We start from the raw sequence: 15,375 nt of genomic DNA, 5'->3' as shown, positions 1-15,375 counted from the left end.
GAGGGCAGTCCTCTGTCCTCTGAAGCAAAGAAGTTTCTAATGAATTTCTTTTGCAACGGAATCTTTATCTTCTGCTAAGGGAGAGAGGCTGGCAGGTGAAAAGGTAAATGAGGAACAAGAGATCTGAGAGAAAACACAAGATATACTAACTATACTCATGACTGATGTCTGTCAGCTTTATGGGGATTAATGATGTCTTACACAGGGCAAAGTCTGCCATGGGCAATAAAATTCCTTAAATGACTTGAAAGTGTGCTTTATTATTATTTTTTCTTTAATTAAAGCAATGAACCTAGTTACAGACTTTGACATATTTGTAATAAAATAACTGCTACTACAAATATACTCATGTCACACATAAGATATGTATTAAATGTATCAGTATCAAATGTATTCGGTTCTGGGCCCCTCAGTTTAGGAAAGATGTTGAGTTGCTGGAATGTGTCCAGAGAAGGGAAACAAAGCTGGGGAGGGGTTTGGAGCACAAGCCCTATGAGGAGAGGCTGAGGGAGCTGGGGTTGCTTAGCCTGGAGAAGAGGAGGCTCAGGGCAGACCTTATTGCTGTCTATAACTACCTGAAGGGAGGCTGTGGACAGGTGGGGGCTGGTCTCTTCTCCCAGGCAACCAGCACCAGAACAAGAGGACACAGTCTCAAGCTGCACCAGGGGAGGTTTAGGCTGGAGGTTAGGAAGAAGTTCTTCACAGAAAGAGTGATTTGTCTTTGGAATGGGCTGCCCAGGGAGGTGGTGGAGTCACCATCATGGGAGGTGGTGGAGTCACCATCACTGGAGGTGTTTAGGAAGAGACTGGATGGGGTGCTTTGTGCCATGGTTTCATTGATTAGATGGTGTTGGATGATAGGTTGGACTCAATGATCTCAAAGGTCTCTTCCAACATGGTTAATTCTATTCTATTCTATTGCACATGACATATACATATATGCTGTGCATGTGTATTTTCTTTGAGCTGGATATATATTTTTCAGCAGAAAGAGTACAGAAATTTGTCTCACTGTATCCTACTTTCTTAATTAGTTATTTAAATCCTTGATTTTAGAGTATAACATGTTTAAAGCAATAGCTGTGATCAGGTTTTCCATGGTGTGTAATTGCATACTGACAGACTCACTTCAGGCTTATGAACTTTATTGCCTGTTTGTATTTTTAGTTTAAAATACCAACCAGTTATTCTTTTCTGAACAGATTCTGCCTGGACCTTTCCTTTCCTCAAGTTGAATACTTTTGATTTCTACAGCATTTGAAAACTCTGTCAACTCTCCAATTGATATGCTGACAGGATTTTCTTATTAGCATCTTATCTGTATTTCTTGGAGAGATGTTTAGCCCTGAGCATAGAATCAATAGTTTCCTAACATGGAAATTCAGTAGGATAGCTTCTCAATTTTATACAGAAGCTCCCCCCTGCCCCCCTTCTTTCTATTTTTCTCTAGCTTAGTGATTTTACAAGAAAATTCTGATGGAAATAAACATTCCCTTGCTACCAAAAGTAAATATGAAACTTATGGTCATGCACCATAAAATCCAGCTTTCTGCTTTAACAGAAAGTTTTAGTTGACAGCAAAAATGTGCCTGAGGACAGCATGGAGCTTGGAGCAGGAAGATGTTTCTCTGAAACAATATAATGATTTATAGTTAAATGACAAGCATTTTCTCCCCAGAGTTATGAAAGCTGCTGTACTTGGATTAGGAAAAGACATGATGCAGTTTGGCATAGGCTTTTTATTTAGGACATTTCTTCTGCAATTTGCTTTGATCTCAGCGAAACACAAAGTGAGCATTGCTAGAGGGAGAAGTTTTGTTTCAGTCCTATCAAAGCACATTATTTGCAGAACACTGGGAAAAAAGCTAGGAAATTGAAATTAGTGAGAATGACACATAGCAGGATGATTACTCCTGAAAGGAGGGAACACCCTAGAACCTAGGATCATCTAGTGCATGCATTAAACTGTTGTTCATCCAGAATAGCTCCAATGCCGCAGGGTTGGCAACCCAATTTCTTAATAGGGATTTTCTTGCAGTGCTGCATAGGAAAGCTACTGTCTTCTTATAGAGGCAGCATTTGTCTCTGCTTATAATCCATTTTCTTAGTCATTAGCAGCGAATGCATCAGCTACTACTTCTCCCTGGGCAATGGAAATCTAGTCTCCTCATGGTGCCTTCCTTCTCTGCTTCTGTGACACAAGAATTCATGATGTTCATGATGTGCAGTCTTGCTCAGCTTACTTTTATTTACAGACAGCTGAAGTTTTATTTACAGACAGCTGATTTAATGTGAGGACGTTAAAACTCATTCTTGCAGTAAAACTTGACTAGACAGCACTTTATTGCAAGAAACAGGTAAAATGGAAATTAAAAACCATTAAAAAATAAATTGTATTCCATCTCTTCTATTTTTTCCCCCCAAGGATTCTGCATTGGGACAAGGAAAGCAAATCAATGTCTCTTGGTTAAAATACCTCATCCTTTAAGCTCTCTTCACAGCCACATAGTGCTAGGTACTCAGAAATAGTTTTAATGAAAGAAGGCTTAAAAAAAAACCCTAATAAAATTGGAGATTGAGCTTGATTTACCAATGCTCCTGAAATACTTGAGGACACTCTATTCCAGGCACTCAGTCTATCCTCTTGCATTGAAATACACAGTTTTAGGTATAATTATAGAAATAGGAAAAGACTGCTGAGAGTTAATATTAGTTATAGAACCACATACTGAGCTAGAATATTATTTTTGGCAGTACAGTAAGTAGGCAATTTTAGTTAGATGCAAACCTCAAAACACTATAAATGTGCCACCATAAATCAGAAATGCAGGGGTGAAGAAGAAAGTGAGTAAACCCACCTGTTAGGTGTTTGCTGCCAGGCAAGGTGAAGGTGATAAGTCTGTAATGCCCACATGTTAACTGTTTCCTTGACCTCAATGCATGGGCTTGTTGACAAATGGGTACATAAAAGGAACTGACTGTGAAGCTGTCTTGAGGAGAAATAGCTATCTTCCTCAGGAAAGTGACCCCTGTGGTGTGTATTTTGCCACACTGAAAGAGGTAGGGGTATCAAAAGTCAAGTCATCTATAACCACAAACTCCCAAAACTCATCATTCTGCAGTTACTTCAAGGACTGGGAAATCTTGAGCTTGAAGATCAGTTCTCTGGGGCTCAACTTAATATACAGGCTCAAGGACTTTACAATCAAAGAATTGGTTGTACTAGCTGTCTTGCTTCTGTTTGTGCCTTAAAGAATACTGTGCTCCTGGTAGATTTAATCCCAGAAAATCAAATTCTTGCAATGAAATCTCTTTCCCCACTCCCCTCAACCCCAACGTTCTTGCTACAGAGGAAGATTTATGCAAGCAGAAATGTCTTTCAAACAAACACACCAAAAACATAGTATAGATTTAGGATGGACATCAGGAGGAAATTCTTTACAATGAGGGTAGTGCAACACTGGTCAGGTTACACAGAGGCCCCATCCCCGAAGACATTCAAGGTCAGAGTCGATGGCACTCTGAGCAGCCTGATCTAGCTGGAGATGTCCCTGCTTACTACAGAGGGGGTGGACAAGGTAACCTTTGAGGATACCTTCCAACCCAGAGCATTCTATGATTCTGTGGAGTCCACCATGAACAGGGATTGCAGAAGGATGAATTCCCTGCAGTTCATAGCATGCAAAGAGCTCACAGCTGAGACTGATTTTCTCTGTATCTTGATGTTTTTACCCAAGAAGCTCTTCACCCAGCAGCCCTGTCAGCTTGTAGTGTCTGTGCCTAAGAGCAGTAGCATGGCACATGCACTCAGGGCACTGCTAACGCAACTGGAAGCAGCAGCCGAGGAAAGCCGCAGGGATCTATACAAAGTTCGTGTGTGCCAATAGATGTCAGTGTTGCTTATTTTATGTAGCTTGCTAGCTCTGGCAAGCGCTCTCCGACCTGGCTGTGCGGGGAAAGGTCCGGCACATGTGTTGTGTTTCTTTCCACAGACTCTTCTATGCTTTTTCATGCTTTGTCCATATGAGAGAGCAACTAAACTAGGGCATCTTCTGGCTAGTGCTTCATCAGTTAGTTAAAAATAGGTTTTATCTGTCATATAATGGTAAAAGCAGACCTTTTACCATTGATCTGTTTGATTTTGCAGGCCTGGCAATTAACAATGCCATCTGCAGTGCAGTTCACAGAGATAACAGAGGTGAAACTGAAGAGCCACAGAGCTGCACATAGCAGCCTACAGCTGCTCCGATGTCTTGGTTGGCGCTGAGATAGTATCTGCTCACGTGCAGTGTTGTTGTGGGCACATGTAACTGAGGGCAGGACTTGGCATGTTTTCTTTGGCAGTCCCTGCATCTGGCTCATGCTCCAAGAGAAATACCAGAGCACTCCTTTGCTGAAGCACCAGAAAGGCACCTCTTCCATGCCAAATACATCAGCTGAAGGCTCTGCTCTGTGGGGAGGAGAATTTACAGGAGGTTTTATTCTCTCATCAGGGGTTTACTTTCCTTTATTGGCCAGGTCATCCATCCTGTCCACCTCTTTTTCACGCTCATGGTCCTGCATCTCTGGTTTTGTAGCAGGCGAGTCAGAAGATGTTACTATAATTAACGTGCCACTGCAGGATCCTGTCCTGCCTGTGCTCCCATTCTCAGCTAATGACTCAGGCCCTCTTCTATTGCCCCTTATGGCAATCAATGAGCGTCAGTGCCTTTAACCTCAAATGGTAATGTATTTATTAAGGACATTGAGCATGTTCCTTGCTTGGTGATGCCAGGTAGAACCAAACAGTTTTGATCCTGCCAGTGTAACCAGAAAATCCAAAGAGGAGTTTTGGCCTCCTGGGTTTCCTGCATCTCATTAGACTGTCCGGCGCACATCTGTAAGAGCTCACAACCAAGCCTGTCAGCACATGGCTTATTAAAAAGCCATGGCTGCCAGCTTCTTTTGGCCTCAATCCTTCTCTTCACAGCGTAATACAAATACTGCTCTGTGCACAGAGTACCTTCGTGGGAGCTTGAGGGAAACAAAAGCAATCTCTTATCAGACAGTTCAGCTCTCCGTGGGTGTCAGTGCAAGCTGATGTGCAATAGCCCTCTGAGCTTCTCAAGAGTGAGGAATTGGAAAATCCCCATGGATGAATCTCTGACCTGAGGGTCTTGCCTCATAGATTACACAGAAAGGTCCAATGGGTGAGAAGGTTTTGGGTTGTCCTCATGCATTTATTTTCCTTTATCTCCCTATCATGTGCAAACTGCAAGTCATACACTTAAAACAGGAAAAAAAATGGAGGGAGAAAAAGATATGAATATTTAACTCAGGGCTATTGTTTTCAGTTCCCCTTTACTCTGTCCTAATTAAAAAATGCTTCTCATAAATTAATAGAATTTCATTCTTGGAGCATGTTAGTTACTAAACTTATGTCAAAAGGCAGAACACCTCAAACTTAAGCTGCCTTGAACCCTTTGTCATCCTAGTAACAAAATTTGGAGGTAGAGACTGAGTATCATCACCTTGCCCTACTAATGTCTCAGGAATCTCAGACGTTTCCCTCATAGGGGAACCAAGGAATTTTTTCATGAAAACATTGCTCAAGACCTATTTTGCCTAAAACCATCTTGATTTATGGCAACTTAAAAGTATTTGACTGCCCGTTGAAGCATTAAAAAGCACTGAGAGTTTTGTGGGCATGTATTAAAGAAGGAGGAAGTGTGGCTTTTTATTTAATACTAGCAAGCTTGGTGTTGGTTTAGGTTTTAATTGTTGAGATCATGTAATCAACCGAAGTATGGATGAAAAGAGGTGACATCTCTCCTTTCTCCTCTGGGCCCCATTTTTCCCATGAGTGAGAATGTCAGAGGGGCAGATCTTACTCAGAAGGCCCAGACAGGGCACTACCAGCAGCCCTGGTCCTTGGCTGTTTCCTGTGGGGGTAGGGAGGTGGAAGAGGTGTCCCAGCTGGAACAGGGCCCCTCTGGGACAGTGCATGGCAGGTGCAGAGCGACACAGCCATCCTCATCACACTGAAACAAGTGTTTGTATGGTGAGTGCTGCCAGAGGCATAGCAAGGATGGGCAGCGACCATGACCAGAGGTCGAGGTAGCACTGGACAAAGCATGGAGGACAAGAAGTTGTGGCTTCCTGCCATTGTTCTCCCTTTCCTCTTCCACACATCTGCCTCCATATATTTTCCATAAATCTTTCTGTCTCATCCTGCCTGAGCAATTTGGTGAGCATAGATGGGGTGGCCATCAGGGTGTAGGTCCTCTTCTGCTCAGACTGATGAGAAAGACTCTGTGAGAGCCACAAGCTCTTCCAGCTTCAGATGCTATGGCCTCAGCCCAGCCTCACCAATGATGAGGAGGCTTTTAAAGTACTTTCCTCCCTGGCCTAGGTTATTAAGCCAATCCCTTTTACCTGGTTGAGGCAAGCACAGCTAGAGACAGAGCAGTCTCACAGAGCATAACCAGAAGATGAACAATTTTATGTATGTATTTATTTATTTATTTTAATAAATCTGGTTTTCTTCTCTCCAGCCTCTCTTCCCTAATAGGTTCTTTTGTTTTTCCCACAGGAGTCACCTGCCAGTGTTGCATCCCATTTACTAGAAACAGGGCTGGGTGACTGGAATTGGATGTATACCTTATTCAGGAGAAAAGGCAGCAGAGGTGATCTAAAACTATTTACAGCTGAGTATGGAAAATGCTTTTACCCATGAAATATTGCTGAGAAGGTTGAAGATCTTTATCTCAACATATCTACAACAACAACAACAATTGCAAAGATTTTTACTTAGGAAAATTGTTTCTAATCAAGAATTTTTTAAACAGAAACAAAATGTTCCACTCCTGTTTGAACAAATGGTCAAACTATTTGGCTTAGCTGAAATAATTTGTAGTGATTGCATTTTCATTCTGGATTCCTCCAAAGCCCTCCAAAGAGGGCAGAGAATCTTTGCAATGGGTCTGCAGTTTCAATTTGCTAGGGAAGAACTTGCCATGGCAAACTTAACAGTCTCAGGTAAGACCCTGAGCTAGCTCTGGAAACCTTGGCATTGATCCTGGTATATATAACAAAGCAACTGGTCCTGCAGACACATCTTGCTTCCCTTTGTCTCCTCAAGGCTCTCAAAATGGTTTTGGAGGGCTATGACAGCCCCCTCATACTTCAAAACCTGAACTGGGTGGACAGATTACTTATCTTGGGTGTTGCTGGACAGAGAAAATCCCCTGTCTTGTGATCTGAGCATAACAAGGCTTCTTAGAAAAATATGACCTTTTGAAATCTCTGCTACTAATCATCCAGAGAGCAGCCCTATACCCAAAAGAAATCCTGTCTTCTGTTAGTTTCCTATATCATCATTACTCACTGCTTCTGGAGTTTGCTTACCCTTTTCATGTGTAGGACTTCTGTGGCTGAGACCCTTTATTATTGTGTTTCATGTGCTTGGAAGTACTCAGTCAGGGCTGAAGCTGAACAGTGCTTGTCACTTGATAAACAACTTGGGGAAATAGCTCCCCCCTCTCTTGACAGGTTTGCCATTTAATCTGAAGCAAAATAGGACAAGTGAATGCGATGACCTGAAACAGGGAAGGCCACATGAAAGATGGATGGCTAATGTCCTTGTGGAATGTCATTTAGCCCTTAAACTTCATGAAATATTTCCAGAGGACACACATTCAACTATCATTCAATTCAACCTTTAATTGTTGCCAAGTTCTTTTGGGAGGTTAAAATAGTGCAGAGCCCTGAGGAAAGATTTGGAGGTGTCTGTGTGTGTATCTAGCCACATACTTCAAGTGTCTAAGGGTCCCCTTGTTTGTTTTGCTTGCTTGTGGTGTGTTTTGTTTTGTTTTGTTTTGTTTTCACCAGATTGGTCTCATTTGGGGACAAGATTCTCCCTGCCTCATCAGAAAGAAGATAGCTGATTTTAGAGGTGATTGCATAAATAATTGGTATGATAACAATTACAGTAAAGCCCTTCTAACTTTGACTTGCCATCAACCTGAGGTTACATGCAGTGACTGCATTACAGTACTGGAAGTTCCCAGGCATTTCCAGTTGTAATGATTAATCTGTCCCTCTTTATGTCCTCCCCAGTAAACAAATCATAGAAATCCACTTCTTTTTGTGTGCCTGTTTGCAGGGAAGCGTGATCTCAGGTAATGTGATCTCATGAAGTGGGCCCTTGCTGGGCTTAGTGAAGGCTGGAGTTACCCGGGTAGCTTAGTTGCTTTCCCTGTGGCAGTCTCCAGCTGGGATATTGACTAAAATGTGGGGCAATCTGACCAGGGATGGAGAGGGAAGGAAATTCCATCAGATTCTGAGAAAAACAAATAGATCTACTGATGTCAAAAAAATATTATACACTTTGCAGTACATCGTTGTAAACAGTAGTCTGTCATTTGCCAATCACACATGATCAGGTAGCACAACCTGCTACACACAAGATGAAAAAACACTTGCCAATTCCTGCTCTCTTTTGCTTGTGCTTAAGTTTTTTTTCTAGAAGCCCTGAGATTCAGTTTAAATATGACCTAGCACAATTTTATTGTAAAAACACGTGGAAGTTTAAGGGAATGTGCCAGTCCTGGTGGTGTTATGATTAAGTGTGCTTAACAGGAAAAGAGTTAAAGTGTATTTTTAGGTGCACTATACTCCCCATACAGATGAAAACATGCTAGGAGAGGCTGAGGGGGCTGGGATTGTTTAGCCTGGAGAAGAGGAGGCTCAGGGGAGACCTTATTGCTCTCTACAACTACCTGAAGGGTGGTTGTAGCCAGGAGGGGGTTGGTCTCTTCTCCCAGACAACCAGCATCAGAACAAGAGGACACAGTCTCAAGCTGCACCAGGGGAGGTTTAGGCTCGAGGTGAGGAGAAAGTTCTTCACTGAGAGAGTCATTAGCCATTGGAATGGGCTACCCGGGGAGGTGGTGGGATCACCATCCCTGGAGGTGTTCAAGAGGGGATTGGACGTGGCACTTGGTGCCATGGTTTAGTCATGAGGTCTGTGGTGTGTGTGGAGTCTGTTGGACTTGATGATCTTTGAGGTCTCTTCCAACCCTGGTGATTCTGTGATTCTGTGGCAAAAGTTGAACTTTAACCAAATGCGTTTTAAATGTCACCCACAAAAATACAGCTCTTTCCTGATGCTTGGCAATAACTACGTGATGATGACTGGGGTGGGGATAAGCTGTGCTCCTGTTGGCTTGAGATAGTTTTTGAGGACACAGTGTGAGAGTGCTGGCCCATGACAGTTGGCACTGTTAGGCTCCTTCTGTGCTGAACATTTTCTCAGCACTGACTGAGGTCCAGAGCAGCAGCAGGGCAGTGCTGCTGCTATGTCTTCCTGAGATCAATGTGTAACTGTGGGATGGCTGGGGAAGAGTGAAAATACAAAGCCATCACAGGAAAGCTATACTTTCTGAAAGAAAGCAAGCCTCTGGCAAAGCAGAGAGATGAGGAGAGGTTTCATTTTGCTGCAAGAAGTGTTTTCAGAGAAGCTGGTTTGGGTTGTGCAGCTTTTTGTAACACCATCTCCCACAGAAGCCAGGGGACAGCTTCTGGGGTCTGGAGAGACCTGCTGCTGCTTTCGTAGCATGAGCTGTCTGGACTTCTCAAGTGCAAGGAATTTAATTAGTTTCTCAGGAGGTATGGCTGAAATATCTAGACTTAAAAGCTAAAAAAGGTTTATCTACTGAAAAATGGAATACTAGTAACTTAACATCATGTGAGCAAGTGCAGTATGTGAGTCAAGAGTGATGGGTTAAGTGTCTGACTAAGCCAAAAAGAGAAATTGCATCATCACAGCTTGATGACTGTCAGAAGAAAAAGCTGCTTTTCACTCTGCAAGATTGAACAGAAATGCTGAAAGTGAATGGAATTTCCCCATTATTAACTTGAAATTCTTGCTTGGATTCTTTCCAGGCTTCTGATCTTGGGGCAGTCTCTACTGAAATACAGGCAAATATGTATTTTTTAAATGTTAGAGTTGAGTATAGTTACATGTATTGCAAAGTGTGTGCTTTCCTGTCTTTCATAAGTAGGGCAGATTAGACCTTTTCTCTCAGAAGCAGCACATCCATAACTATTTATTTGTGAGAAACAGTGAAGAAGTGATAGAACCAAAGATTATTTAAGGATTGTGGATACAGACAAATGCATCAGAATCAATAGAAGTTATCACATTAATGCAATTAAGTGCAACTAAATATGCAAAGGTGAAACAATTATAGCAAGGTACTAAAATATATGTTAAAAAAAAAATAATAAAAGAGAGAGAAAGAAAACATTTGAAGAGTCTCAAAAGAATTGGCATAAAATCATGGAAAAAGTTGCTCCAAGTCTCAAAGTATGTGTGAAATAAGAAATTGAAGAAAAAGAGTCATGTGAGTCTTCAGAGGGAAACCCATTTATGCCAACTAAAGCTACATGACTGAACATTTAAAAGTAAATCATATTACAGATGTCTGTTCACATTGCCCAACCATCACAGAAACGGCCCATTCAAATGTTGTTTTCATATTCAGTGCTGCTTGATACACACTTAATTTACAGGAAATAAAAAAACATGTACTGGGTTTATAACCAAGATCATTAGTGAGGTATAAAGTGATGGTTGTGTGGTTGAGTTCTCTCTGAAGCCCCACGCTCACCATGCTGCCAGGTGCCTGCTCATGTGAATAGCAGATGTGAAAATGCAAACTCCACTCACCTTTTGGAGTGTGCTCTCGTAAAGCCCAGGCATTGTATGGAATTGTCAGAGAGACACCATCTGTTGTAATACCTGAAAATGTTAACTCCTTGTTTAAAATTCCCCATATGCCATCCAATTGGGAAATAAATAAATAAATCCTAATTCACTTATCATTTTGGATCCTTCTCCAGTCTGTGAATTTCTTTTCCATCTTACACATTAAGGATAAATAATTCCAGTTTCCTGAACGTTTGTCCTTCACTCCAACCTTCTTGCATTGCTAATATCTAGATGAAGGAACTTCACCCTCCTGCACTACAGAGGCCTTTTGTCTTGTCTGTGAAAGTACATTCCCCGCTGCCTTTCTGGTCCTGGCAATCTCTTCAAGAAAATCAAACATTCAGAGCAGGATTCTCATCACCTAATGTAAATATACAATCTGAGCAAAACATGAGACCTCTCATTTAGATTTGTGGTGAAAAACAGGCACTTCCATGGTGTGGTTCACTGTGTGCTCAGACAGAGATTTGGAAACAGATGAGTCATGCCCTGGAGTGTTAAAGGCAATCTGATTGATTGCTTCAGTCCTTAAATGTCTGCAGTTGAGTGCTAAGTGTCTCACCAGTGCCTCTTTACCCATTGTTTCCCTCTTGCTGGAATACCATGTGCATTCTCTGCCTGTGGTGGATCAAATGCTGAGGTTATACTTTTGCAACCAGAGATGAACTTAGAATACAATAGAATAGAATAGGACTAGACTAGAATAAAATTAGAATAGAATAGAATAGAATAGAATAGAATAGAATAGAATAGAATAAACCAGGTTGGAAGAGACCTTCAAGATCATCATGTCCAACCCATCAACCAATCCAACACCACCTAATCAACTAAACCATGGCACCAAGCACCCCATCAAGTCTCCTCCTGAACACCTCCAATGATGGTGACTCCACCACCTCCCCGGGCAGCCCATTCCAATGGGCAATCACTCTCTCTGTATAGAGTGACTTAACAATTATGTCCACAAAAATAGCCCTTATTTCAAACCTCAAGGACCATAACAAAAGTAACTATTCTAGTGATGATTAACTGTGAAGTTACTTAGGATGACTAGGCAAGGGCGGTATTTGCCATGTTCATAATGATTAGAGGAAAATGAGAATGTTTACTCCTGTGGAAACAACAGCACAAAGAAATATGTAATGGTCAATCCAACAACTCCACAATATCTATTTCCAGACAGCAAAGCATACTTCAGAAAATAGCTTCTGGAGGTAAGTGCTGATGATCCAGGTGGGCAATAAGTGATAAGAAGATGACTGCTAGGGTCTCAGGTAGACAAGAGCTGCTTACAGTCTAGATGACAAAGCACAGCACAGCACAGCAGCAGATGGAAGCAGTCCAGTGTAAATGATTCACTCACTCAATGACCAGTCTTCTGCTGAGATATTTTTGATAATTTTAGAAAGTAATCCTTTTGCATTCCTATTGCTTTTGGCACTCCCTCTCTGGTCTCTGTCCACCCTTTCGCATCGGATCACGTAGTGCAGGGTCTGCTGTGCGTGCCTGGGAAGGTGCTTGAGGAGTATAAGCAGCCCAGGCAACAGGAAGAGAACCATCAGGCAGAGCTATAGCCCTGGGAAATGTCAGGGTGATGGGCAATCTGTGGTGTGTGCTTATATATAGGCCAGCTGGAGGTTGATAAAGAATAGTGTTTCTTCTTTGCATGGAAAATTATCTGTCCTGTACTAGTCCCTAAGCACCAGAACTTCGCAAAATAAGCCCCTCAAGTATATTTTACAAGAAGAAACTGCGCATATGCTACTGGGGGCTTAATTGCCAGGCTTTTCCCTCTTCTTGCCAAACTATGCTGAAGATCCTAGAAACACCTTCCTGTTGCAGACATGGAGATGTTTTACAGAAGTCATGTTTGTCCTGCATACAGCATCATGGATACAGGGAAGCAGGTCATGGAATGTACTGACTTTGGTGCGCTGTCTTGACCACTTCATGTACAGTTTGGATACAGCACATTTCTCCAGTACAGTTCAAGTCTATTTGCAAGCAGAAGGGTTTAGAGATAGCTTGGAAAAGCTGTCACCTTATTTCCTTCTTCAGCAAGACACAACCACAGCTCCAGAGAGGCTGTATGAACTCTTCCGCTTTTGGTTGTTTCTCCTTAGAAAACAAAGCATTCCCTGGGTAGAGCATCTGTGGCAGCTGGCAGCAGGAGAGTTCTAAAGGCAGGAAGAGCTGCAGAATTGCTATGACAAAATGCTTTTCATGGAAGGAGAGACACAAGCCTGATCTAAAACAAGTATTTAACCCCTGGAATCCTAATTCCATTGGCACTAGGTTACCAGCTGCCCTTCTGATTCCTATATGGTAGGATCTAGCAAATCAAGATGTGGTTTTTGTTTTGGTTAGTTGTTGCATTTCTTTTTAAACTGGTGTTACAAGGGAAGCTTTTCACGTAGAGCAGTCAGTCCAGGAGAGCAGTTTCACTTTGAACCCTCCAGCAATGTCAGGTGAGCAGACCTTAACGATCCTGCATAATCTCTGAGCATTTCCCTTAGTAATTTAGGTGAGAACAACTGCTATTACATTTTAATAAGCTTTCTCCCATGTGTGACAGGTATTTTCCTACAGCTCAGTATGAGAAGAGCCGTTTGAGCTCTCCTTCAGCCAGACACATTCCCATTTGCAAACATATAAGCAAAAAGTCAGCTTTGCAATGGCTGTTGATGGTGGCCAAGAAAGGACATGTTAGGTATCAGCAGAATTTTCCAAACTCTTCCAATTTTAATTAAACTCAGAAATCTAATCCAGACACAGACTGATGTTCTAGCATTTCAGCTGAGCCTGTAAAAACCTCCATTTGTTCTCTCCCCACTTCTCAAACCCAAGAATGGTTTCTCAAAGAATAAGGGCTGTGAACTGCAGTTTCAGTGAAAGCATCCTCAGGGCCATGAGGATCATCAGAGGGCTGGAGCACCTCTCCTGTGAGGACAGACTGAGGGAGCTGGGGCTGTTCAATTTGGAGAAGAGAAGGCTCTGAGGAGACCTTATTGTGGCCTTCCAGTATCTGGAGGGGGCTGACAAGAAAGCTGGGGAGGAACTTTTTAGGGTGTTAGGTAATTATAGGACTAGGGGGAATGGAACAAAACTGGAAATGGGTAGATTCACATTGGATGTTAGAAAGAAATTCTTCCCCATGAGGGTGGTGAGACCCTGGAACAGGTTGCCCAGGGAGGTGGTGGAAGCCCCATCCCTGGAGGTTTTTAAGGCCAGTCTGGATGTGGCTTTGAGCAACCTGAGGTAATGTGACGTGTCCCTGCTTGTGGCAGGGGGGTTGGAACTAGATGATCCTTGAGGTCCCTTCCAACCCTAACAATTCTATGATTCTATGATGCCTTCTTGCCATACAACCAGCATTGTCTCATAAGTTCTTTAAGTGGATGTATCCTTTACAGGTTTTAGATTAATATCAATTGACATTTTATATGCTGCAGAGAAAAGCAAACATTTAGGAAGAAAAAACATTATTCCTGAATTGCTGACAGCCACTGGGACTGGAGTACCCCAATGCTCATATAAACGAGAGGACAGTTAACTCTTCAAGGCTGTAAAAGCAATAAGGTCCTCTACCCTTTAGGTCACTTGCTTCTATCATAGTATCATAGTATCAGGGTTGGAAGGGACCACAAGGATCATCTAAGTTCCAACCCACCCGCCATGGGCAGGGACACCCCACACTAGATCAGGCTGGCCAGAGCCTCGTCCAGCCTGGTCTTAAACACCTCCAGGGACAGTGCTCCAACCACCTCCCTGGACAACCCATTCCAGGGCTTCACCACTCTCACGGTGAAGAACTTCCTCCTCATGTCCAGCCTGAATCTCCCCACCTCCAGCTTCATTCCATTACCCCTAGTCCTATCACCACCTGAGATCCTGAGAAGTCCCTCCCCAGCCTTCTTGTAGGCCCCCTTCAGATACTGGAAGGCCACAATTAGGTCACCTCTGAGCCTTCTCTTCTGCAGACTGAACAGCCCCAACTCCTTCAGTCTGTCCTCATAGGAGAGGTGCTCCAGCCCTCTGCTCATCCTCATCCTCATTCTCTGGACACCTTCCAGCATGTCCAGATCCCTCTTGTAATAGGGGCTCCAGAACTGGACGCAGTACTCCAGGTGGGGTCCACCAGGGCTTGAGCCTGCATCAGTAGGCTGGAGTCAAGTGTTTAGGAAACACTGGATTCTTTCTCCAGAATCACTTATGAATGTCTTTTCTAAGTCTTCACTCTTTTAATTTCCGTAGGAGTAATAATTCTGTAGGAGGCTTAGATCAGTGCTGGCATAAAGCAAGTGTCTGGGCTAAGTGCTGCTTGTCTAGTCATGAACGAGGCCTTTGGTGTTCCTTGACAAGCATGGGCTGATGTGTTTCCTTCATCATTATCCTTGTGGCAGTCATTTTAGGGTGAGGTCCCCAGTGACACAAGCAGTGACTCACCACATTGTGGGCATGTTTGGAGAACATTAGCCCCTACTTGGGTAGGAACAGGGAATTTTTGTTTTCTTGGACTCTGGTATCTGGGGTAGATGGCAGCACAGGACAGAGTGGTGGGGCCATCAAATCCTCTGCTCTTAAGAGGCTTCACTCTCAAGGCTAATTCTTTTGATCTCTGT

Source organism: Dryobates pubescens, chromosome 4 (assembly GCF_014839835.1).
Source record: "Dryobates pubescens isolate bDryPub1 chromosome 4, bDryPub1.pri, whole genome shotgun sequence".
NCBI lineage: Eukaryota > Metazoa > Chordata > Aves > Piciformes > Picidae > Dryobates > Dryobates pubescens.
This window is presented reverse-complemented; position numbering follows the sequence as displayed.